The sequence below is a fragment of the Sarcophilus harrisii genome, chromosome 1 (assembly GCF_902635505.1).
Source record: "Sarcophilus harrisii chromosome 1, mSarHar1.11, whole genome shotgun sequence".
Taxonomy (NCBI): domain Eukaryota; kingdom Metazoa; phylum Chordata; class Mammalia; order Dasyuromorphia; family Dasyuridae; genus Sarcophilus; species Sarcophilus harrisii.
Genome location: NC_045426.1, coordinates 117,472,277 through 117,497,048, shown reverse-complemented (window position 1 = coordinate 117,497,048; position 24,772 = coordinate 117,472,277). Strand labels below are relative to the sequence as shown.

The following is a 24,772-nucleotide window of genomic DNA, read 5'->3' as shown; positions in this document are numbered from 1 at the left end:
GGGAGCGGCGGCTGCTAACGGCGCCCGTCCGCCCTGGGCCCCTCGGCGCCAGGCTCGGGAGGCGCCTCCGTCTCTCTTCTCTTCTCCTCCTCCCCCCCTCCTCCACCCCGGCCTCCTCCGCTCCGGCGCCGGCTCGGCCAGCCGAAGAACGGAGATAGGAGCTGGGAAGAGGCCTGGGGGAGGCGGGGTGGACGGCGCCGGGCTTGCAGCAGCTCTCTCTGGAGCGAGACAGAACCTGTGCGTTCTTCCCCTCTCATTACAGGGGATGTGACCGGGGCTAGCGGAGAGAGAGTCCAACAGAGCCCGTCACGGCTGTCCCAGCGCCGGGACCCCGCTCCGCTTAGCCCCCGAGGGGGGGAGGGGTCGGTCGGCCCGCCCCTCCCCTCCCTCCGCTCCTCTCCTCTAGGTCCTTCCTGTCCTTCCTCCCTTCTCGAGGCCGAGCGCCGAGTGACAGGCAGACCTACGGAAACGGGCAGCCAGCTGGAGGCAGCGGGTGAGTAAGTGGCCTCTTGCCGGGGAACCGCTCACCCCGGCTTCTCTGTTCCCTAAACCCCTGTAGTCCTAATGACCTTATCCGGGGGCTGATCTCTCACTGGCAGAGTAGGGATCTTCTTGTGATTTCCATCTTCCTTTCCTGGTGAAAACTGTTAACTTTTGACCCAGGAGAGCAATCTTCATTGCATAGGTGAAAACCTAGGGTATTCTTTATTTTTTCGTTTTTACTTATTTGCATTATCTTTTCACTCTCACGATTGTTTTTTTCTTTTCTTTTCTTTTTTGAGGGCGAGATGAGGGTTGTTACTGTTTTTAAATATGGAAACAGTTGAGAAATTGTCGATTGTCCTATCTAATGTTCATCTAGTAACTGTTGCTTCTTTGTTTAGGTTTCAGAAGTAGAGAGAAAGAGATGTGACCTGTTGCTCTTGGGCAGAGGAGGCCCTTCCCTCTTTTTTTTTTTTTTTTTTTTTTAACAGCAGACGGTATGTATGAGCTCAGCTGTGTGTCTCCTTTGAATTAATAGCAAATGTTAAAATTGTATCCAGAAATAGTTTGTGGGAAGGTAGTAGAAGCAACAGTTGATTCTTCTCCAGAAAAATGTAAATATTGTACTTTTGCTGTTGGTCTTAAATTATTTTGGTTTGATCTATATTATTGCTATTGGAACCCCCTTGAAACATTTCTGATTTTTTTTTTTTTTTACAAATACTAGATTTAGAAAGAAAAATGAATGTTTTCTCCTTTCTTTCCCTTCCAAATTCTGAAGTTTTATAAAGTTGCAGGGTTTTCTTGAAGAGTCGAATGTTTTCAAGAAATGAAAGCTAGAAATTCGCAGACATGTTCATCTTGCTGTTGAGGTTTCCATGCCATGTTAGAAATGTTAACAAGGCTTTTTTGATGTTTTTTTTAATGCTTTTTTAAACTGCCTTTTATAAAAAAGAAAAGAAAAGAAAAACTGGGGTGGATTTACCCTTCTGTTCTTTTTCTTCTCTGGTGATTACTAAACTATCAGGCTAATAGTCTTCATTTACTTTCTGTTAATAGAAGAGTCCTATGGAGTAGATTTTGTTTTGTTAAGAGAGGTAGAAGGTGGGAAAAGGAAATTGGAAGTGGGGCTGGGGAAAAGCCATTCATAAGAATTACTTTTGGTTTCATAACTGTTTTATATAGACAAGTGGTTGGACAGCCAGTAAGTTTTCTAATGTGACATATATCTTGTAGAATTTGTGATTTGAATAAATCCCCTTTTCTTCCACTTAACCCCTTTAAAATTTAAACTTGGTTGTACTTAATGCTTTTGTGAAGTTATATCATGGATCTTCAGTTTGTAGGTCTCCTTAAAATTGTAAGAGTATGTTCAACATTCTCTTCAGTATATGTTTTTGTCTTTATAGTGGAACAAAATATCTTTTAAAATCAAGATTAAGGTAGTATGACTTGTGTTCTATTTGATCACAGTTTGGGGAGAAGGGATTAAGTTATATATTCCTAATTCTCTTTATAATTTATTTTAGTGGTATTTCTTTCTGGTAGTTTTTGAGGAATGGAATGTGCATAGTGAGGGATGTAAATGAAACCCATTGAATGAGCAAATAATAGAAGGTGTATCACTAGTCAGCATTTCTTTTTCTCTGGGAAGGAAAAAAGACTTAGGCTTTCAACTTTTTGAGTCTTAATAAGTACATTTAAAAAATTTGATTGTGAGCTCATTGGTGTAAGGGATTCCTCATAAAGAAACTTCCTTTACTTGCTCAGCAAATTAAATGCTTAGTGAGTTCCCTGGATCACAGGGAGATTTTGACTTGTCTAAGGTCACATAGCCAGTATATGAAATATGAAAGGTGAAACTTGGACCCAGGTTTTCTTTACTCTAAGATTAACTTTCTATCCACTGTACCAGAATCCCTTCTTGGTTATATAATTGAAAAAATTAATAAGGTTTGTTTTTAGAACTGAGAAGCCCTACTCAAATTGGTTAATGTAAATAAAAGCAAAAGTACTGCATAAATAAGTATAATAAAAAGTTATTAGTATTATCCTCCATTGCTTGCATTAGCCACCCAACCTTGTGCCTTTATGATGTCATGGCTCACATGACCCTATCTTCATATAGTTATCTTCTTCTTCTCCATGTCAATTAAATTGTTTTATTAATTGATCCCAAAATATCTCATCCAAATCAGGAAGAACATTTAAGGCAGGTTAAGACAAAATTGTGGATGACCTTGGATTATAGACTTTGTAATTTGAATTTATCTTATGGGTCATGGGAAACAATTTAAAGCTTTTTGTTTTTAGCAGGGGAACATGATAGAGATATATATTAAGTAAACTGATTTTATGCCGGTATTTGGTAAGATTGCAAGGAAGAATGATATAGAGATAGTTACTTAAGTAATGAGGGGTCAAACCAGGTTTTTGGCAGTGGGAATGAAAAAAAGAGAAAAATTTGAAAAATACTTAGGAAGGAAAAATATAAGATAGAGAGAGGAGGTATCAGTGGTTGAAATTAAGATTTTGACCCTGGGAGTTGTAGCACCTAGCATAGTACCTTATTTATAGTGTTGTACTCAATAAGTATTTGAATGAATAAGAATACTTTTTGATAGGATTAAAGATGTAAAGATCAGTTGGAAAAAGATTTAGTTCAACTTTAGCTATGTTGAGTTTAAAGTGATAGTGAGGTGTCTAGTGGAAAAGTAGAGTGAGCAACTGGAAATATGCAACTGTAGAATGAAGGGGAGAGATCACAGCTGGAGATAGAGTATAAAATAAGAAGGCAATAACATTGAAGGTCAATTACTTAATGGGATCTCATGTGGCCAGAAAAAGGAATGATGTGGATCGCTGGAATGTATATCTTTATCATATAAGGAAAAATCTAAGAAAGCCCCCAGCATATTGGCTGGATCCCTTGTATTGAAATTGTGGGAGGATATGAATGAGAACTGCACATGACAGGCAAGCATGTATCAGTGGGTTGCCATGTATATTGTTTTCAAGGATCTCCTAAGTCAGTGAGATCAAGGATCAGACTTTAGAAACCATTTCACACTAAATTTTACTATGGAGGACTGAGCCTTAGGAAATGTTTATACTTAGGGAGTAGGTGAAGGAAGAAATACTAAGTAAAGAGCCAGGACAGTGTGATGTCAGGAAAATTTAAAAAATTAATAATGTCATGATACAAGAGAGGCTAAAGAAGAACTAAGAATAGGCTATTGGTAACCTATTGTACAAAAATTTCTACTAAGGTTATTAATGTTGAAAATTTCAGGCACATTGAAAATTTCAGGCACATTGAAAAAGAGATATTTTTAATCCTGAGTATTTATTTTTGTGTTTTTAATCATTTAAATCATCCTAAAATCATACAGCATCTTGTTTATTTAATGGCATTGTTCATGTGTATGTTATATGTTCAGATGACAGCAACTCAGCCACATGGGATTTTGAACATTTATTTCACAGAAGTCTGAAGAAAATTATTGTCTTAGTTGTTAAAAGGTACAGCAAACTGTGTGGTAGATCACCTTGATGTATATTTGAAGCATGGTGAATAATCTTTAGATTTATGGGTCTCAATGATGTGAAAAGGATGAAATGAAGCACTCTTTTTCTAAAGTCTTTGTTCCATTAATAACCAGGAAAGAATATGATCCAGTGGAATGTTTACGTATCAGTTGTTTACTTGCTTATTTTTCCCCCCAAGGGCATACTTTTCCTTACTCTTTTGCTATAAATCTTTGAAATTAGAACACTCAAAACTGATTACAAAGCATTTTAGGGCTATATGATCTCATAACAGAAAATATATAGTCATCAGGTAATACACAGATAAGTAGAAGCAACATGACATGGTGGGATAGGCATTAAATCTGAAACTTAGTGCAATTTCTGTTACTAACTAGCTATTTGACTATAAGTATGTTATTTCACTGTTGGGCCTTTGTTTTCTCATGTATAAAACAGAGTCGAACTAAATTAGTTCTATACAGGCTTTTTGTTTTAATATTTAAATTTTTTTCAAATTTTACTTTTTATTATAAACTTACAAATGTTAATAAATACAGACATTTTCACATAAGTACAGAAACAGAAAATGGTATGCGAAGCCAGGAATCTCTGACTGTAAAGGCCGTTTTTTAAAAGTATGTATTAAATTTAATATTGTAGTACTAATATGCAAATAATTGCAGTTTATGCATTAACATTGTTTGCTAAGGACAAAATGATAAATTCTATGAAAAATTTGATAAGAATCAAAAATAAGTCAATATGTATTCCATTAACCTGGTTCAGTATAAAGGTGGGGAAAAGTAAGAATGGGGAGAAATACATAGAAGAATATGGTTTAGAAGAAAGAAATGAGAGAATAAAGGTTTGTACAGATTATACAGAAGTCTGATATTTCTTTATCATGAACACTTTGAGAAAAAAGTATTGGTAGGCACTATACACACACACACACACATACACGTATATATATATATATATATATATATATATATATATATCAAATGCCATGCAAAGAATTAAATTGACCCTATTTCCACAGATAACAAAAGTCTTATTATGAACATAGAAGTTATCACACTGATTCATCAAAACTAGAATTAGAATTTATAGTGAACAGAAATAAAGTATTGGAGAAAATATGATATGTAATTAAGAGTTAACCCTGAATTATTTAAACAAGGTATTGAAAATTAAAAATTGGAAGTGACCACTGAATTGACATTGACACAGATTATAAGTATTTTTTTTCTCAATAGTATTTTATTTTTCCAATTACTTGTAAAACTCATTTTCAGCATTTGTTTTTGTAAGATTTTGAGTTCCAAATGTTTTCTCCTTTTTCCCCTTACCTTCCTCTTCCCCAAGACAGCAAACAATCTGATATAGGTTATACATGTACAGTCACTTTAAACATATTTACATATTTGTCATGTTGTAAAATAAAAATTAGACTAAAAGGAAGAAAACTATGGGGGGAGGGAAACTAAATGACACAAAAAAGGTTGAAAATAGTATGTTTCCAGCTGCATTCAATTTCCATAGTTCTCTCTCTGGATGCAGATGGCATTTTTCATTCCAAGACTATTGGAATTGTCTTGGATCACCTCCTTGCTGAGAAGAGCTAAGTCTATCATGATCATCACATAATCTTGCTGTTGCTGTGTGTAGTGTTCTCCTGATTCTTCTCATTTCACTCAGCAATAGATAAAATAGTTTATCTAAAAATATAAATTAATTGCTACAATAAGGAGATCAAAAAAGCCTAGAAAGCACCTTACTAGCAAATATTCAACTTACCAGACGGGGAGACATGGCTACCAGAGACAATACTTGGTTAGATTATAAGCTTGTAAATAAAATCTTATAATTATGATAATGGATGGTATGAGCAATATAATCTCATAAATTGAAACTAAGCAGAAGATAAAAACCGCCTACAAAATACATGACAAGATATAGTTAAGCAAAATCATCTCAAATACATTCAGTTATGAAAATGGAGAGAACTACAAAGAGAAGAAAAATGGAAAAGATTTGCAAAAAGTTGCAACAAATATAAAAAATAATGCAATTATCACACTATAGGATGTAACAGTCTCTCAAAGCAAAAATGGCACCCAAAACAAGAAAAGCAACTGAATTGGATCAGATAGAGGAGCTTTTTATGGAAATAAGGCATTTGGGGATTGATTGACAGAGTATCTAAAGGCACAGAAGATACCAAAGGCATGGGAAAAAATTTCCATTCTTACTGATACTGAAGAAAAGGTGGCTAAAACAGCATTAACTGCAGATCTTTATGCCTACTTTCCTATTCAGACAAAAAAATGTTATCTATATATGGATGGGGATCCACAAGGATTTTAGTAGGAATCAAGCAGGCTTTTGCAAACTATGCTCAACTATCTCACAGTTGCCTGAAAGGTATAATGGATTTAAGGTTCTCTTGTACTTTGTTGATTAGTTAAAAAGAAGAAAGAAGAAAAAAAAAGCACTTGATGTGATAGAATAAAATGCTGCCATGCAGACTCAGGTATCATGATTATCCAAGATTTCCTTGGAAGAACTAACAACAAAAATAATTTCTGATTTCATTGGTATTGATTCATTCTAGATAGTAAAGGCCAAAACCAGCTGGGAAGTGATATGTTTTTCTCAATATCATGTAATCAGGATGTGTTGGAGGTAGAACTGGAACCTAGATCTTCCTAACTGAGACTGGCTCTCTGCCTGTGATGGATGCTGTGCTTCTGTCATCCCTCTGAATATTAAGTGATGAAGTGAAATTAATTTTAATTTTTTTTGCATTTTGTCAGTTTTTAATTGAAAAATATGAGATCGTGTTAAAAATAATTGTTGCATTATTCATGCCAAGAAGTGTCTCTATCAAAAGGAATAGAATTGTATTTAAGGATAAGGCCACATTTGTATATTTCCTTAATATTTCAAAGGCCCTTCTGTCCATTCTGATTTTTATCTGCTATCTTATGTAAGTAACATTATTTTTCTCTTGCTTTAATTTAGATTAATAGAATTTTAGATTTGGAGGGACTTTAAAGATCAAGATTACACAGTTCATTAGTGATGTTCTGAGTCCAGACTCCAATTCTTCTAAATCTAAGGCAAAGACCTATTCTTTTCTTTCTTTCTTTCTTTCTTTTTTAATAATAGCTTCCTCTAACTTATTCTTAAAACTCAGCAAAAACAACAACAAAATCCCAACAAAACTTGGTTAGATATTTGTTGTAGTTTTTGGTTAGCTTTTTTATTCCAAATTAATGGGGGAAAAAATCCAGGATAAAGCTTTTTGACTTGAAGATCTGATAATAAGGATATTTTTCCAAGCTTAGCATTATCAGAATTACTTTGTTAAGCTAATGAGAATGTGATCATTTTAAAAAAATCAATTTGTTGGAGGATTTTTATCTCATAACAAGCTTCCTTAGAGTATTTAAAATACTAGGTTTGCAAAAATTTGTTTTTTATAAGCCTAACTGCTAGAAAAAGTTGCTAAATATTTGTTACTTTCATTTCTTTTTAACCTTTTACTTTTTAACTACAGATTAATTACCACTTACCTGAAAATGCTCTTTCTAAGGTTATGAATGATCTCTTAATTGTTAAATATGTTGACTTTCTTATAATCCTTATCCTTCTTGATCTCTCTTTAGTATTTGATACTGTTTTTCATACCTAATCTTTCCTTCTTTCCCATTCCCTGAAGCCTACCCTCTTATCAAACTTCTCTAGATTTAGTGAGGGCAGTATCATCTTTTTAGTTACCTAGTTTTCCTACTTTATTGTCATATCTCTTGGAATTCTCCCTCATCTCCTAATTACTTGTTCAAATCTGTTATATCTTACATTTATTCTCCTCTTTTTCTGCAGATGGTTACTACTCTAGTTCAGCTTTTCAACATCTAGATTTTTGTAATGCTCCTAACTCCTTTCCAGGCTTCCAGTATTGACTTTCCAATTCATTCTCCACATACCTACCAAAATAATCTTCAGGCATGTCTCCCTTTTTGTATATATGCAATTGTACTACTTAAGTAGAATGTAAAGTAGAAAGTAGAGGTAATTTTTGGCTTTCTTTTTGTGTCCCGTGTGCCTATCATAATGCATTGCATATGGCAAGTACTTAGTAAAGACCTGTCAGATTGGCACTTTCTCCCACATTTAGGGAGGACTCAATTTCTTGGGTACTGTTAATATTTACAAAAGAAAAAAAAAATCAAATGTAGCCTATTAAATTTTCACTAGTTCTGCCTGCACTTAGCATTGCAAGAATACTGATATAATTGATGACAGTAAATATCTATATAATATGAATTCCCGAGTATCTGTTCTCTGGATTGTTATTTCAGCTTTCTTACCTATAGCTTGACTTCTTTTAGATAGAACCTAATTTTCATTCTTTGCACTTTCAGGAGAAGGCAGGGTGGTATAGTGGACAGAGCGCTAGGAAGACCCGAGTTCAAGTCCTGCTTCTGATACATACTGACCTGTGTGACTTTAGGCAAGTTATTTAACCTATCAGTCCTATAATTTTTTCAAGACTAAGTGGCAGAGAAAGTACTAAACTGCATTGGTAGAGGTTTCCTCATCCGGGAATTTCTTATACTAATGAAATCACAGTTGAGGAAACTCGTACCAGTGCAGATGGTTCTGCAGTCCCTAGTATCAATACTTTCAATAGAAACCTGTGAAATCTTTCTAATTTGCTCTGTTTAACATTTTAGGATCATATTCTTTGTTTTTCTTTTTAGAACACATGCACAATGGAGTTGAAATTGTAACCTTTAATTTTGCTTTTTTTAATTGAAGTTTAAAATTTTCTTTTTTTAAAGAATATTAAAAAGTAATTAATATTTGTTTTACTGGTTAAAGAGCTTCCTGCAGTTATATGTAGGAAATTGCTTTAAGGGGAAAATGAAAAAAAACCAAAACCCAACCCACCTATTAGCTCTTCCATTTTTCCTTTCATATTTGATGACCTCTTTTAGATGCTTTTAGTTATGTACAAGTTCACTAGTACTGATCAAATTTACTATTTACTGTGTGCTGGTTTTTACTCTTACTTGTAGTTTAATTTTTTAGAACTTTCTCTTTTTCATCAAAAAATTAAAGAATAATGTATTTTATTAATAAGCAGATAAATAAAAATCGAAGGCTTTTTAATCAGTGCTGTGCTCTTAGTTTTATAATTTATTTTTCCAATCTTTGTTTATACAAAATACATATTACATTTTTATATATAAAGTAGAATATTACTTTTGATAGGAAATCTGATTTTTTTCATTTTCCTAGCTTTTTATTCAGCCTCTGATTCCCTAATATAGCATGTTAGTTTTACACTGGTTTTTTTTTTCCCCAAAAAAGTACTTATTTTATTTCTCTATAGGACAACCTTAAAACTAAAAGAAACTTTAGGGCCAGGGGTATGCTGACAAATGTTTACCAACTAGTTCCTTGTTTCCCCTACAAAAAAAGTTTCAAAACATATTTTTAGGTATAATTGCCTTGTTAACACCTTATTCATTAATAAATCAAGGTTATTATTTATTATTATTTAAATAGTATTTACCCATTTAAATGTTCATATTGAAAAAATTCAGTAGTCATCTCTCCAAAGTCAATTAGAGTTGGCTCCAGCATATCTTTGTGTAGAGGTTATTTATTCCAGCCTTCTCATTTTTCTAATGAAGGAAAGAGAAATTTATTACATTTAAATCTTTTTTTAAAAAAAGTGTGACCAATGGAAAGTAGAATTTGAGGATGATCTGTCAAGAATTTGAATAGTTTAGAAGGTTCCACTAGTGGTCCCTGTAAGAGCTGAAATTAAAATATGAACAAAAATTGTGAGATATTTTAGACCTGAGAGGGAATTTAGAATGATTATATAACCTAACTCCATTTTCCATATCAGGAAGTTAACGTGTAATGGATTTACTATTACTAGCATGAAGCATCTAGTCACTAGCAGTCAAATTTAGAATCTAGTTATCTTGATTTTCTAATTCGTTGTTCTTTCTACTGTGTCATGCATGCTGTATCTTAAATGAGATCATAAATAAGTTGCTTTTCTTCAAGATTAAGTATATATATGGATTACTTAGTTTTTCTGTTTTATGTGAATGGATAAAGCATTTATTAAGCATCTGCTATATACAAAGCACTGTGATAAGCACTAGGGATACAGATAGAAAAATAAGACAATCCTTAACTTGCTTCACAGGATTGCTATGTTGCTCAAATGAAATAATATTGATAAGTACTCTATAAATCTAAAAGTGTTATATGCATATCAGTTATAGAATAAAATATTTCAAAATGTATAGCTTTTTTCCCTAGCGCAGTGTTTTTATATAGTGTTTGTCTATGTACATACTTAATAAATTTATTAAATTGAATAATGTGTGTGTGTGTGTGTGTGTGTGTGTGTGTGTGTGTGTGTGTGTAATTTTTGTAAATTATTAAATTTCCTCAACTGGTAAAATCAGAAATTTACTTTCCCTCTTTCAATCATTTTGATTTCATGCGGGGATACTGTAAGGGGGAAAATGTGAAATGAGTACGGGAAGAGATTTTAAGTGCTGAAGCAATAATAATGTATAAAATAACTTTAAAAGATACTTTTTTAGATGGGAAGAAATGTAATCAAAATGTAATTTTTATTTAACAAATAATAATAGAACAAGGAATAAATACTAAATAAGCATATCAAAGATTCAGAAATGAATAGGTTGCTGCCCTTTCCTTCATGTATGATGCTGTCTGGGAGACAGAGGAAAAGGGTAATTACCTAAGGCAGAAAATGATAACCACAGTTCTAATACTTACTATCTGAATAATGGCAAGTGATTCATTTAACAAGCTTTTATTAAGTGTTTATTATATAATAGGTACTGTGCTAAGTTCAGTAAGTTATCTAGTCTTTACTGGCCTCAGTTTCTTCATTTTAAAGTGAGAGAGCTTAGCCAGATGAGCATTTACTATATAAGGTTTAGTGCTTGAATAATTATTTTCCCCTGAAGATTCAAATATTTTACTTACTTTGCTCTCTTAAAAAACTAATTATCATCGGTAATTAGAGAGAACTTAGGAAAAAGATCTCAAAAACATTTAGTAGTTTTGACATAGTCACAAACAATTCTATTTCAAACCAAAACTTTTCTTTTTTTGGAGTTCATGTTTGTAAGTTAGTGTTTATGTGTTAATAGCATGCATTTAATGTGATTTAACTATGACTTTCCTTTTAAAACCTAGTAATAAAACTCTTTTGATGTGCTATTTACACATTTTGATGTAGTATTAAGGGGTTGCACAGGATCAAGAATCAAGAATGTCACCAGAAAGATGGATTATTAGAAAAGGGAAGCTATTATATACGGGAAGATTGAGTGGTAACTAATGAACAGTTTTCATGTGTCATTGGTATCAATATAAAATCAACAAATCTAGAAGGAAGCCTTCCAACACATTTTATGGATCCTTATGGAGAATTTGTGAGAGGACATGGACAAGAATCACAGAGGACAAAGAAGGCATCTAAAGATGTTGGGATAAAAATTGATAATAAAGAGAAACTGAGGCACCAAGTTTTGAGCATGTTCATTTTATTAGTATGGATAGCAAATATTAGAAAATTGGATCCAAGAGGCTTCAGTAGTCAAGATGCATCTAATAGAGCAACTCTTTTATAGAACTTATGCAGTGACTATATAGATATATTTCATTCCTGATTGGTTGGTGATGCTTCAGTTCCTCACCAGGGAGACCACCATCCTTTGACTAACATTCTTTGGAAAATCTCATAGTGGGCAAGTCATTCTATCACTAGATTAATTCATGTATCCCCATACTTAGCAAAAAGCCACAGATTAGAATTTTTGTGAATGAATGTTTAGCCTATAGAAATTTGGAAATTAAATTCTTGCAAATTTTGCTAATATGGCCAGTACAGTCAAGTCTGAATTTTATTCACAAATATTGATTCTTATTACATATACTGATTAGATGCAATTCTCAATAATCATAGACTTATCAATTTTCAAATTTTACAATGGATACCTAAAGTTATAATCTTAGCCACGTAATGAGGGGGCCAATATAGTGGATTGATCAGTAATATGTAATAAATTTAAAAAATATATAACAAATTGACTAAGCCTTATTAAATAGTATAAAATAAAATGAGGCATCAGTTTTCAATTTTACATTGTTTACACTTTATGTTGTTAGAAGGAATAAATAAAATAATTGAGCCTTACATATGAATAATTGATACTTTTAAAGTGCTTTCAGACTGCTCCCACCATTATGGAAAACAATTTGTAACTGTCCAAAAGACTATAAAACACCAGCAATACCACTACTAGATCTGTATTCCAAAGAGAAGGAGGGAAAGTAAAAGGACCTATATGTACAAAAATATTAATGGCAGCTCTTTTTGTAATGGAAAAGAGGGAATACCCATCAATTGGGGAATGGTTGAACAATTTGTGTCATATGATTGCAATAGAATACTATTGTGCTGTAAGAAATGATGAGCAGGATGCTCTCAGAAAAATCTGGAAAGACTTATGTGAACTGATGCAAAGTAAAATGAGCAGAACATTATACACAGCAACAGCAATATTGAATGATCAACTATGAATGACTTCGCTATTCTCAACAATACAATGATTTAAGACAGTTCTGAAGGACATAGGATGAAAAATGCTATCTATCTACCTCCAGAGAAAAGAACTGTTGGAGTCTGAAGGCAGATCAAAGCATACTTTAAGAAAAAATTTTCTTGGTGTTTTTTTTTTTTTGTCTCTGTTTTCTTTTACAACATGACTAATATGGAAATATATTTTGCATGACTGTACATATCCATATATACACACATATATAAATATATACGAATATTTATATATACATATAAAACCTACATCAAATTGACATTCAAGTTGGTGGGGGCAGGGAAGAAGGGAAGGAGGGAGAGAATTAAATTCAAAATTTAAAAAAAATGAATGTTAAAATTTTATATATATAATTTGAAAAAATTAAAATATTTAAAAGGTGCTTTAAGATGTCCAAAATGTTTTCCTTACAGCAATCTTCTGTGAGAGTGGTAAGTGCCAAAAATATCATCCCCATTTTATAATTGATAAGACTGAAATGAAAGCTAGTTAAGTTACTTATCCCTGATCACACAATTATTAAATGTTGGAGCAAGGAATCAAATTTAGGTCCCTTAACCATAAGGTTAGCATTCTTACCCTTGTATCATAATCCAACAAAGTTTTTTTGTTGTTTGTTTTGTTTTGAAGTATTACAGTTATAGGTTAGCATGTGTATCAGGGAAAGGAAAATTTTTGTTTCAGACTTTAAGATTTTGATTTAGGAGAGATGCATTGACTTTTGTATCATGCAAATATAGTGAAAATTTTAAAGTCATTTCATTATTAGCATTGTGAGTAGATTTTATAAATCAATGATCTTGGGATTTTCAGCTATTTTTGTATATGAAACTGTTTTGCATTATAGTACTTAGACAAATTACTTTTCCATAAATATCAAACTAACAGGTAAATTAAACTGTGTTGAAGACCTAATAGGGTATATTTGAATGAATAAAGAAAAAGCCTAGAAATATACACAGTGGAAGACATGACAAGTGATAGAATTCTCACAAATAAGGTATCTTTCATTATCATCTATATCTGCCTCTTAGAGAATAATGCATGTAGTTAGTTTTATAGAATATTCAAATGAATCTGTGATCTGACTGATTCAAGATTTCCCTCCAAGAATGTAAATTATAGTCTATCCACAAATGCTCATCCTATTCGAGTCCTGTTCATGTCTTTCTATCGATTTGCCATGTGGAGTCCAACATATCAGTCTACTTTCTGGCATGAAGAGAGTGATAGCGGGGAATTCTTCAATTTTAACTTTATGCTGGATCTCTTCCATTATAGTGGCAAGTACCTTTAGCAAATCATGCATATTGTTGTTTTATTCTTTGTAGAAGACGATACTTTCTATCTATGACATCCTATGCTGGTGCTGAGGATGGAATTCCAATGATTGAAACAGTACCTTCTTAGAGCTTTTACTTACATTCTCATGTAGAAATATAAATACATGAAGAAATATATGCAGACTAAATGGAGTATAAATATAAATTAGGCATATACAAGATAGTTTGTGGGGAGGGACATTAACATTTGAGGAATAATGAGACAATGTAAAAGATGGTGCTTGAGGTGCATTTTGAAAGAAAGAAGAAATCCTCTGAGGTGGTGATGAGGTGAGGAAATGGGAGTGTTGAGTGTGAGAAATAGAAAGGCCAGTTTGATTAGGTCTCAGAGTGTAGAGAAGAATATAGTAATGCTCAATGAGGTTGGAAAGGCAGGTTGAGATCTGGTTGTGAAGGACTTTAAAAGGTAGACGAAATAGTCCCTGGAGTTGATTGAGTAGGATAGTTATCCAGTCAGGTCTAAAAAACATGCCAGTCTGAAACTGCCCCAGGATTGCAATACTGTGTAATATTTAAAGTGATCTTTATAGCAGAAAGGGTAAAATGGGATTTGAGGCCTGGTTTAGAACCAGTTTGGTAGACTAAGGTGCTGTATTGGAAAGAGGTAATAATTGAACTCTGTCTGGGTGGAACAAAGAGATCCACAAGGATTTGTGAGGCAGCTTGGAGCTTCTAGGTATCTGTGATAATGATCTTGCTGAAGGATAAGAGACCATTTGTTTTCCTTCTACAATCCCCACTGTGCAGTATGTTTTGGAAATAATGACTTTCCTAGAAAGGCAAAGGAATTGGTGAAGCTGGAAGTGTATAGACCAGAGAGGAGAACATATATTTAGGAAGACATTTGTAGGTCAAATGCAATATCTATTAAGTTCTTATTGTGTAGAAGGCATTCTACTAGGTGCGAAGAGTATAAAAATGAAAGTCTGTACTCGATCTGATTCTTTGTTGGAGGAAATGGATAAGTACGCTTAAAGCTAAATGGAGATGGGTAAGAACATTAACAGATGGGAGATTTGCAAAGTCTTCACGGTGGAGATGGACCTGAATTGGACCTTGAAAGAAGACAAAAATTTTGTTATTGTTTTTTAGTCTTCCCAAGCAATGTACTCGATACTTATGAACAAGGGAAGAAACAAATTTATAGAACTTGGTAGAAAAGCATATGTGGGAGGAAAATTGTTGTCCACTGAGTAACTTAATTCTAGATTATAGGTTTTAATGATATATTAGATGTTCAGTAACATCTAAATTACACAAATTTTTTTTTTCTTATTGCTTGATCCTCACCAGTTTTCAACTAGGGTTTTCTTGATCTAATCATTCTGGAGAGCAATTTGGAACAATGTCCAAAAGGCTATAAAACTGTTCATACCATTTGATCCAACAGTATCTACTACTAGGTTTGTATCCCAAAGAAATCATGAAAAAGGGAAAAGAACTCACATGCACAAAAAATGTTTATAGCAGCTCTCTTTGTGGTATCAAAGCATTGGAAATTGAGAGGATACCATTAATTGGGGGATGGCTGAATAAGTTGTGGATGAACAGGCAGATTTCAAAAAAACCTAAAGACTTAATGTGAAGTGATGTTGAGGGAAATGAGCAGAACCAAAAGAACATCTTACACAATAACAACAACATTGTAAGATAATCAACTATGATAGACTTAATTCTTCTCATTAATACAATGATCCAAGACAAGTTCAGAAGATTTGTGATAGAAAATACCATCCACATCTAGAGAAAGAATTATGGAGATTGAATGTAGATCAAAGCGTATTATTTTCACTTTTTGCTTTTCTTTCTTGTCTTTTTCCCTTTTGTTCTGATTCTTCTTTTACAACATAACTAATGAAAATATGTTTAACATGATTAAGACAAAAATTTTGAAAGGCAGAGATAATTGGAAGGGAATTTAAGTCTAAGGACTAAAAGCCTGTGAATACATGGAAGTGGAAGATGGAGTATGTAGTTTGATTGGCATGTACAGTATACTGAGGGGAGTAATGTGGGGAAAAAAAAGGGCTGGCAAGGTAGGTAGATGTGACACAGATTGCTTCATATCTTAAATTCCAGGCTAAATATTTTTGCATATTCTCCTATAGACAGTGGAAACCCACTGAACGTCTTTGAGCAGAGGAGTGACATGGTAAGACATATATCCTTTGAAGATTTGTTAACAATTAATTGGAGAAGGGAGAGGGGAAACAAGGTGACCAATTGAAGATTATCATCATAGTCCACATGGAAAGTGATGAAGTCATAAAATAGGATGGTAGCTGTATTAGTAGAGAGAAAGGGATAACAATGAGTGATGACTTGAGAATAATATTGATAAGACTTTGAAGCCGATTTGTTAAATTAGGAAAGGGAAAAGAGAAAGTCATGGATGATTCAGAGGGGAACCTGGGGGACTGGTAGGAGAAAGGTTTCTTTAACAAAATTGGAAAGACAGGATAATAAAGAATAAAGACATTTAATAATAAAGAATAAAAGCATTTAATTGGTCCATTTCATATGATTTTACTAAACCAATGGCATCTTAATTTCCTCTTCATCTCTGGATATTTTAGCTTTATTTTTATGTTATTGCAGATGAAAGATAAATGATTGGGGAAACAAAGGTTTGGTCTTCCCAACATATTGATTTATTAAACAATATATGCCAGTTGCCCAACAGATCAGGACATGCTATTTTTCCAGTTTAGGACTGTTCCCTGAATACACGGAGAGACAAACTTTTATGCCTTAAAATAATCCTATCAAATAAACTAGTTAATTAAAAGGAAGCAATACAACATTAGGTAATGTGATTTCAAATTAGAGAAAAGATTAGGGATTTAACCACATTGGGAAAGGGAAAGCAAACAGATGGTTCCCTAAATGCAGAAAAAGAATTGTCCCATTCCCCTCTCCCAGAAATTTCTATAAACAATCAAAGGAATATAAAAGCAATGACTGATTGATCCATATGGGGGCAGTTTTTAGATATGGTTTGCCTGAGATGTATAATTGTAAGAAAACTTGTGTCCATATTTGGATCTGACTGGATTTCTGGTCAGCATAACTTAAATCCTTATTTAAGAATTTCTAAACAGCAGGTAGGATGCAACCACATAGAGTTTCTAGGTTCATACAATGCAATAAGGTTTATTCTCAGTTCTCACAATTGAATAAGGTTTTTTCATTAGACAGAATTTGGACTAAATCCATAATTAACTAGAAAGGGAAGTGATCCCTTTGAGGTGCATCTTGAAAGAAAGAAGAAATCCTCTGAGGTGGTGATGAGGTGAGGAAATGGGAGTGTTGAGTGTGAGAGATAGAAAGGCTAGTTTGATTAGGTCTCAGTGTAGAGGAGAGTATAGTAATGCTCAATGAGGTTGGAAAGGCAGGTTGAGATCTGATTGTGAAGGACAGAACTAAGTCACAGGATGGCATCATTATAGTTCACTTAATTCCCATAGTTAACTAATTGTTGTCCTACTTCCATCAATGTGGAAACATTGAGAAACAGAAGGCCAGTTTGGTTAGACTGTGGAGTTCAGAAAAGGGGGAAGATTGAAAAGGTAAACTGGCTGAGATTGTGAAGGGCTTCAGTTTTTAACAGGCATTTATCTCTTCTTCACTTACAGAGACAGACAAATAAGTTTAATTAATTAAAAGGAAACCAGAGACACACACAACCTTGTAACAAATATGTATGGTTAAATAAAAGAGCTTTGGAAAAGGATAGAATGGGGGAGCTTTGAAAGGGAAGCTGTTGAGTGAAGTTTAGCTGTGGCTGTGATGAAAACTAGCCCAGTGATCAGTTATCTCAGGAAATTAAGATGCCCTCTGTCTTCCTAACTTCTCATTGGTTGGTTTTATATCCCTTGGGGTTAATGCCTCTTTCTTAGTTTGGAAGCTGTTGCTTTCAATCACAGAAGATTGCATTCAGTTGTAATACATCTAGGAGACGTAATTAGAAGTACAACTGCAAGAAATCTGCCCTCTTCATCTGGGTAGCCCTTACACTTCCTAAGCTACTTTAGCTATATAGTTTGGAAAGGGGCTCATATCCATCAGAAAGACACATAGGGTGTCAGAGATACTAGGTGGCTTGTGTTTTGGGGGACACAGAAATTGGAGGTTGAATGCTTGCTCTGCATTCTGTGTTTGTGCCCTTATTCCCTTTTTGTCTTGAGATGAGCCCAGACCTAACATAACCCTAATGCAGAACCTGGTAAATAGTAGACGTTTAATAAATGTGTATTGACTTGGCACCTAAGGACCCAGTCAACACAAAAGTCATTCGCTAAAGCAAAGAAGACTCACCCTTCAAAGATTTAGATTCTGATCCTCAGGGAACCAGAGACTATAATAATGATTCAGTGAAAGGAAGATTCTCATTGACCATCTATTCCAAGCCTCACAGTTCCAGAAGTAGTATTGCAGGACCAATGTATCAGAAACTGAGTGCTTTTAATTCTACATTCAGAGTGTGTTTCAGGGGGACTGTTCTTCCTTGAATTTGAGAATGAGGCCAAGGTGGCAGCTTGGTATCATAACTGAGTTTTGTCCAGCAGCATTCAGCGAACCCACCACTAATCCCTTTGAATATCAGTTCATCCATCTTTCCCTGTCTAGAAGATCCTTGTTAAAATAATTTATGGTATCTAGATCTTTTTTAGACAGAAGTTCAATACTTGACTTAATATTTTCCTTTCCATCCCAAATTGTGTCCTTAAATACTTGAAGACTACAGTATACATATTGACATCCTCTGAGACAACTTGTTCTTTCAGTTCATCAACATTTTTACTACTCATGACTTATTTTCAATAAACTTTAGTCACTCATAGAGATACATATTTTGAGCTTATCAATGTCTATAACTGTGCTACCCGAGTTGATATTATCACCCCTCCTTATAAACCCTTGTTCTTCCACTTTTATCTCTCTCCAGCTCTTAAATATATTTTTCTTCAATTTATTAGTTCTTCAGCTTACTCTCCTAGTCTTTCAACACTGTTTTGACCATTTTCTTTCAATTTTGTTTGAGTAGTTGATCAGTTCATTTATTTACTGTTTTATTCTTCGCTCTTGAATCTCTTGTTCTGTTTTTAAATTAAAACTTTAGGTTATCTGTACCTCCACTCCTATTTCCTTAATTCCAAATGCTCTTAGAGAAAGTCATATAAATTTAGTGACATAAATTTATGTTGTTTAATCTCAACTGAATCGTCATTGTTTCATGGTAAGCCGTTTGGTCTTTCCTTATCATTGCTTTTATCCAGTGACTTTTCCAAACTATTTTTCCTATCAAGCCCTTTGGTTATCTCCTAAGGACTTCTTCTACTTTACTTTTATTTTTAATTATCTGATGGGCATCCCCTCAATTTCCAACTCTTTGCCATCACAAAAAGAGCTGCTGCAAATATTTTTATAGATATAGATAGGCTCTCTGTGAATATAGACCCAGTAGTGGTATTGCTGGGTCAAAGGGTATGCAGTTTATAATCATTTTCAGGGGGGTCAGGAGGGGATGAAAGAATGGAAGGAAATGTGAAATATCTCTTTGGAAAAATAACTGATCTGGAGAGAGATAATTTTAAGAATTATTGGACTAACTGAAAGCTACGACCCAAACAAACAAACAGACAAAAAAATTAGATATCTTTCAAGAAATTATCAGCACTAGCCCTGAAGTCAGGAGGACCTGAGTTCAAATATGGTCTCAAGACACTTAACACTCTCTACCTGTGTGACCCTGGGCAAGTCACTTAATCCCAATTTCCTCAGCAAAAAAGAAAGAAAGAAAGAAAGAAATTATCAAGGAAAAACAATCATAATATCTTAGCTCCAGAGGGTAAAATAGAAATTGAAAGAATCCACTGATCACTTCCTGAAAGATGTCCCAAAATGAAAATTCTCAGAAATGTTATAACCAGATTCCAGAACTCAGTGTTCAAGGAGAAAATTCTTCAAGCAGCCAGAAATTCAAATATTGTGGAACTACAGTCAGGATCACACAAGATTTAATGACTTCCACATTAAAGGTTATGGAGGGCTTGGAATATAAAATTCTAAAAGGCAAAGGAGCTAGCATTACAAACAATAATCACCTATCTAGCAAAACAATATAATCCTTCAGGGGGGGAAATGAAATAGAGGAGTAAAGAGTTTATGGTCATTCTGAACTGAGAAACTTTTTTTAAAAAATTATTTAATTTTTTTTCCCAATTACATGCAAAAACAATTTTTAACATTAATTTAAAAAATTTTGTGTTCATTTCTCTTTCCTCTCTCTGCTCCCTCCTCCCCTTAACTTCAAAGTGCTGTATTGTTTCCTTTTAATTAATTGTTCTTATTTGATTGTTTTTAATGTGTAAAAGTTTTTCTCCCTGTATAATGGGTCCAAATCTATGCTGAGGAAGTGTAGTCCCAATTTGTTGGACAATTGGAATGCATTTCTTAATAAACTGATATGCTTGAAAGACAAAGCTGTTTCTTTAGACATGTCATCTTTCATCCACTAAAATTTCAAATTGCTCTCCAGTGTGGTTGGATTAGTTCCCAACTCTACAAACAGTGCATTATTTTCTCAATTTTCCCACATCTTCTCCAACATTTGTCATTTCCCTTTCCCGTCATATTAATCATTCTGATAGATGTGAGGTGGTACTTCAGATCTGTTATAATTTGCATTTCTTTAGTCAATAATAATTCAGAGCATTTTTATATGACTATAGATAGCTTTTATTATTTTGTCTAAAAACTGCCCGTTCATATCCTTTGACCATTTATCAATTGGGAATGATTTGTATTCTGCCAAATTTGACTTAGTTCTCAATATTCAGAAATGAAGCTTTTGTTAGAGAAACTTGTCAAGTTTTTTTTTTTTTTTGACAATTTTGATTAGTCTACTTCCTTCTATTCTATATCCCTGTTTAGCCTACTCTCTCCTTTCACTCTGTCTATCCTCTTTTCTTCTGACTACTGCAACCCCATTCTCTTCTATCAATTCCCCTTCCTCTTTTTTTAAAATAATACTTTATTTTTTCAAGTACATGTAAAGATAGTTTTCAACATTTATTTTATTTATGTATTTTGCTGAGGCAATTGGGGTTAAGTAACTTGCCAAGGGTCACACAGCTTAGAAGTCTTAAATGTCTGAGTTCAGATTTGAACTCAAGGCTTCCTGACTTCAGAGCTGGTGCTCTATTCACTGTGCTACCTACCTGCCCCTTTATTTTTGTAAGATTTTGAGTTCCCCAATTTTTTTCTCCATTCTTCCCTTAATTCCTCCCCTCCTCAAGATAGGAAGTAATCTGATATAACAGTTCTTTTAAACATATTTCCATATTAGTCATGTTAGAAAAGAAAAATCAGAACAAAAGGGAAAAATCATGAGAAAGTAAAAAACCAAACAAGAACAAAAAAGGTAAAAATACTAAATTTTGATTCTCATTCAGTCTCCATAGATCTTTCTCTGGATGCAGATGCCATTTTCCATCCCAGGTCTATTGGATCACTGTATTGCTGAAGCTAAGTCTGTCATAGTTGATCTTCACATAATCTTGGTGTTACTGTGTATAATATTTTCCTGGATCATATTTTGCATTTTTCTAATTTACAATGATTTAGAGCATCATTTTATATGATCATAAATTGCTTTAATTTCTTCATCCAAAAATTATCTGTCTGTATCCTTTAACCATTGAGCAATTAAGAAATGACTTGAATTCTTATAAATTTGATTCAGTTCCCTATATATTTTAGAAATGAAGTCCTTATCAGAAACACTGGCTATAAAAATTGTTTCCCAGTTTTCTGCTTCCCTTCTAATCTTGGCTGCGTAGGTTTTGTTTATGCAAAAACTTTTAAAATTTAATGTAACCAAAATTATCCATTTTGTATTTCATAGTGCTATTTCTTATTTGGTTATAAATTCCTCCTTTCTCCCAAGATGAGACAGGTAAACTGTAACTTTCTTAATTTGCTTATAATATTAATCTTTATGCCTAAATCATGAACTCATTTTGATGTTATCTTGGTATAGGGTATGAGGTGTTGGTCTTTGCCTAGTTTCTGCCATAGTTTTCCAGTTTTCCCAGCAATTTTTGTCAAATAGTGAATTCTTAATTGGAGAAGTTGGAGTCTTTGGGTTTATCAAACAGTAGAATACTTTAGACATTGACTATTGTATCTTATGTACCTAGCCTATTGCTTTGATCCATCACTCTTATTTCCTTTTTTTTATGTTAAACGTGGTAGTAATATATGTTAAGTCCAATATATGCATACAAATTTATACAATTATCATGCTGCACAAAAAAAAGCAAACCAGTAAAAAAAAAAAAGGCAAAATAAAATGCAAGCAAACAACAACAAAAAGAGTGAAAATGCTATAGTATGAATCATACTCAGTTTCCACAGTCTTCTCTCTGGATGAAGATGGCTCTCTTCATCACTGAACATTTGAACTGGTTTGAATCATTTCATTGTTGAAGAGAGCTACGTCCATCGGAATTGATCATTATATAATCTTGTTGCCATATATAATGATCTCCTGGTTCTGCTCATTTCACTTAGCATCAGTTCATGTAAGTCTCTCTGAAATCATCCCGATGGTCGTTTCTTACAGAACAATAATATTCCATAACATTCATATACCATAATTTATTCATTCTCCAATTGATGGGCATCCATTCAGTTTCCAGTTTCTTGCCAAAGGGCTTACAAAAAGGGCTGCCACAAACATTTTTGCTTACCACCACTCTATTTCTTAGGCAGGATTCAAATAATATTGATGACTGTTGTTTTATAATATAGTTTTAAGTCCAGTATAGCTAAGTTGCCTTGGCATATTTTTTTTTAATTAATTCATTTGATATTCTTGACCTTTTGGTCTTCCAGATGAATTTTGTTACTATTTTTCCTAGCTCTATAAAATAATTTTTTTGATAATTTGATTGGTATGACACTGAGTAAATAGACTAATTTAGGTAGAATTGATATTTTTATTATATTAATTCAGCCTACTCATGAGCAATTGATATTTTTTCAATTATTTAGATCTGACTTTTATTTCTCTGAAAAGTGTTTTATAATGTATGTTCATGTAGTTCCTGGGTTTGTTGTCAGAGAGATTCCCAAATACTTTATGCTATCTACAGCTATTTTTAACTGGGATTTCTATTTGTATTTCTTGCTGCTGGACTTTGTTGTTAATTTATTGAAATATTAATGATTTGAAATAAGTGTTCATTATTTCAAGTTGTTTTTTAAGTTGATTCTTTAGTATTTTCTAAGTATACCATCATAACAACTGCAAAGAATGATAGTTTTGTTTTCTCATTGCCAGCTCTAATTCCTTCAATTTCTTTTTCTTCTCTTATGGTTAAAGTTAACATTTCTAGTATAATATTGAATAATAGTCGTATTCACCCTTCTCTTATAGTCTCCCCCTTCTACTATCCTATAGGTTAAGGTAGATTTCTATACCTAATTGAATTAGTATTTTATTCACTCTTTGAGCTATTTCCATTGTTCAGGTGCTCCTTCTCACCCTACCTATTGTCTTCCTTTTCACTGTTAAAGCCTTTTTTATGTGAGATATTTTTTACCCTCTTCTACCTCTCCCTTCTGCCTTCTCCAGTTTCATTTCTCTTTCTCATCCTTCAGTTTTATTTATTTTAGATATCATCTCATCATGTTCAACTCAAATTCATGTTTTCTATCTATGTTTCTTCTAACTGCCCTAATGAGAGTTTTGTAGAAGTTATAAGTACATTTTCTTGTGTAGAAATGTAAACAGTTTAACTTTATCGAATCCCTTATGGTTTCTCTTTCATGTTTATTTTATTTTATTTTTTGCTTGAGTTGTATTTGAAGGTGAATTTCTGTTCAGCTTTGATCTTTTAATCAGGAACGTTTGAAAGTCCTCTATGCCATTGAATATTCTCTCTCTCCCCATTTTCCACTTGCCAGTAGGCAAGTAATTCTTGGTTATAGTTATAGCTCTTTTGCCCATTAGAATATCATATTCCAAGCCTCCATTCATTTAATGTAGAAGCCATTAAATCTTGTGTGATCCTGATTTTGGGCTCCACAATATTTGAATCATTTTTTCTGATTGCTTGAAGTATATTCTGGTTCTAGAATTTGGCTTTAATATTTTTGGGAGTTTTTTTCTTTCCATTTCTATTTTGCCTTTTGGATCTAAGATATTGGGTAATGATAATTTCTTGAAAGGCGATATATAGGCTCTTTTTTTTTTATGCCTTTCAGAAAGTCCAATAATTCTTTTTTTCCCCTCTACTTAATAGTATTTTATTTTTTCCAATTACATATAGTTTTCAACTTTAATATTTGTAAGATTTTGAGTTATAAATTTTTTTCTCCCCTCCCCTTTCCAAGATGGCAAACAATCTAAGTCCAATAATTCTTAAATTATCTCTCTTTGATCTATTTTCTAAGTCAGTTGTTTTTCCAAGGAGATAGTTCACATTTTCTTCCATTTTTTTCCCAATTTTTTTCACTTTGTTTTATTATTTCTTGATTTGTTGTGGAGTCATTAGCTTCTGATTCCCCAATTCTAATTTTTAAGGAATGTTTTTCTTCACTGGGCTTTTTATTAAATTTCCTTTTCTATTTGGCCAATTGTACTTAATAAGGAGTCCTTTTATTCGTTGAATTTTTGTGCTTTTTCCAGTCTGCTGTTTAAGGAGTTCATCT

General features: G+C 33.3%; 1 protein-coding gene across 1 annotated transcript in view; it reads left to right on the top strand.

Moving 5' to 3' along the window:
• Window positions 1-457: 457 nt before the first annotated feature.
• JAK2 (Janus kinase 2) overlaps window positions 458-24,772 on the top strand; it is a 144,542-nt gene continuing 120,227 nt past the window's right edge. Inside the window, exon 1 of the mRNA XM_003762130.4 lies at window positions 458-493. The gene's annotated coding sequence lies outside the window, so the exon portion shown is untranslated. The remainder of the gene's footprint in view (window positions 494-24,772) is intronic.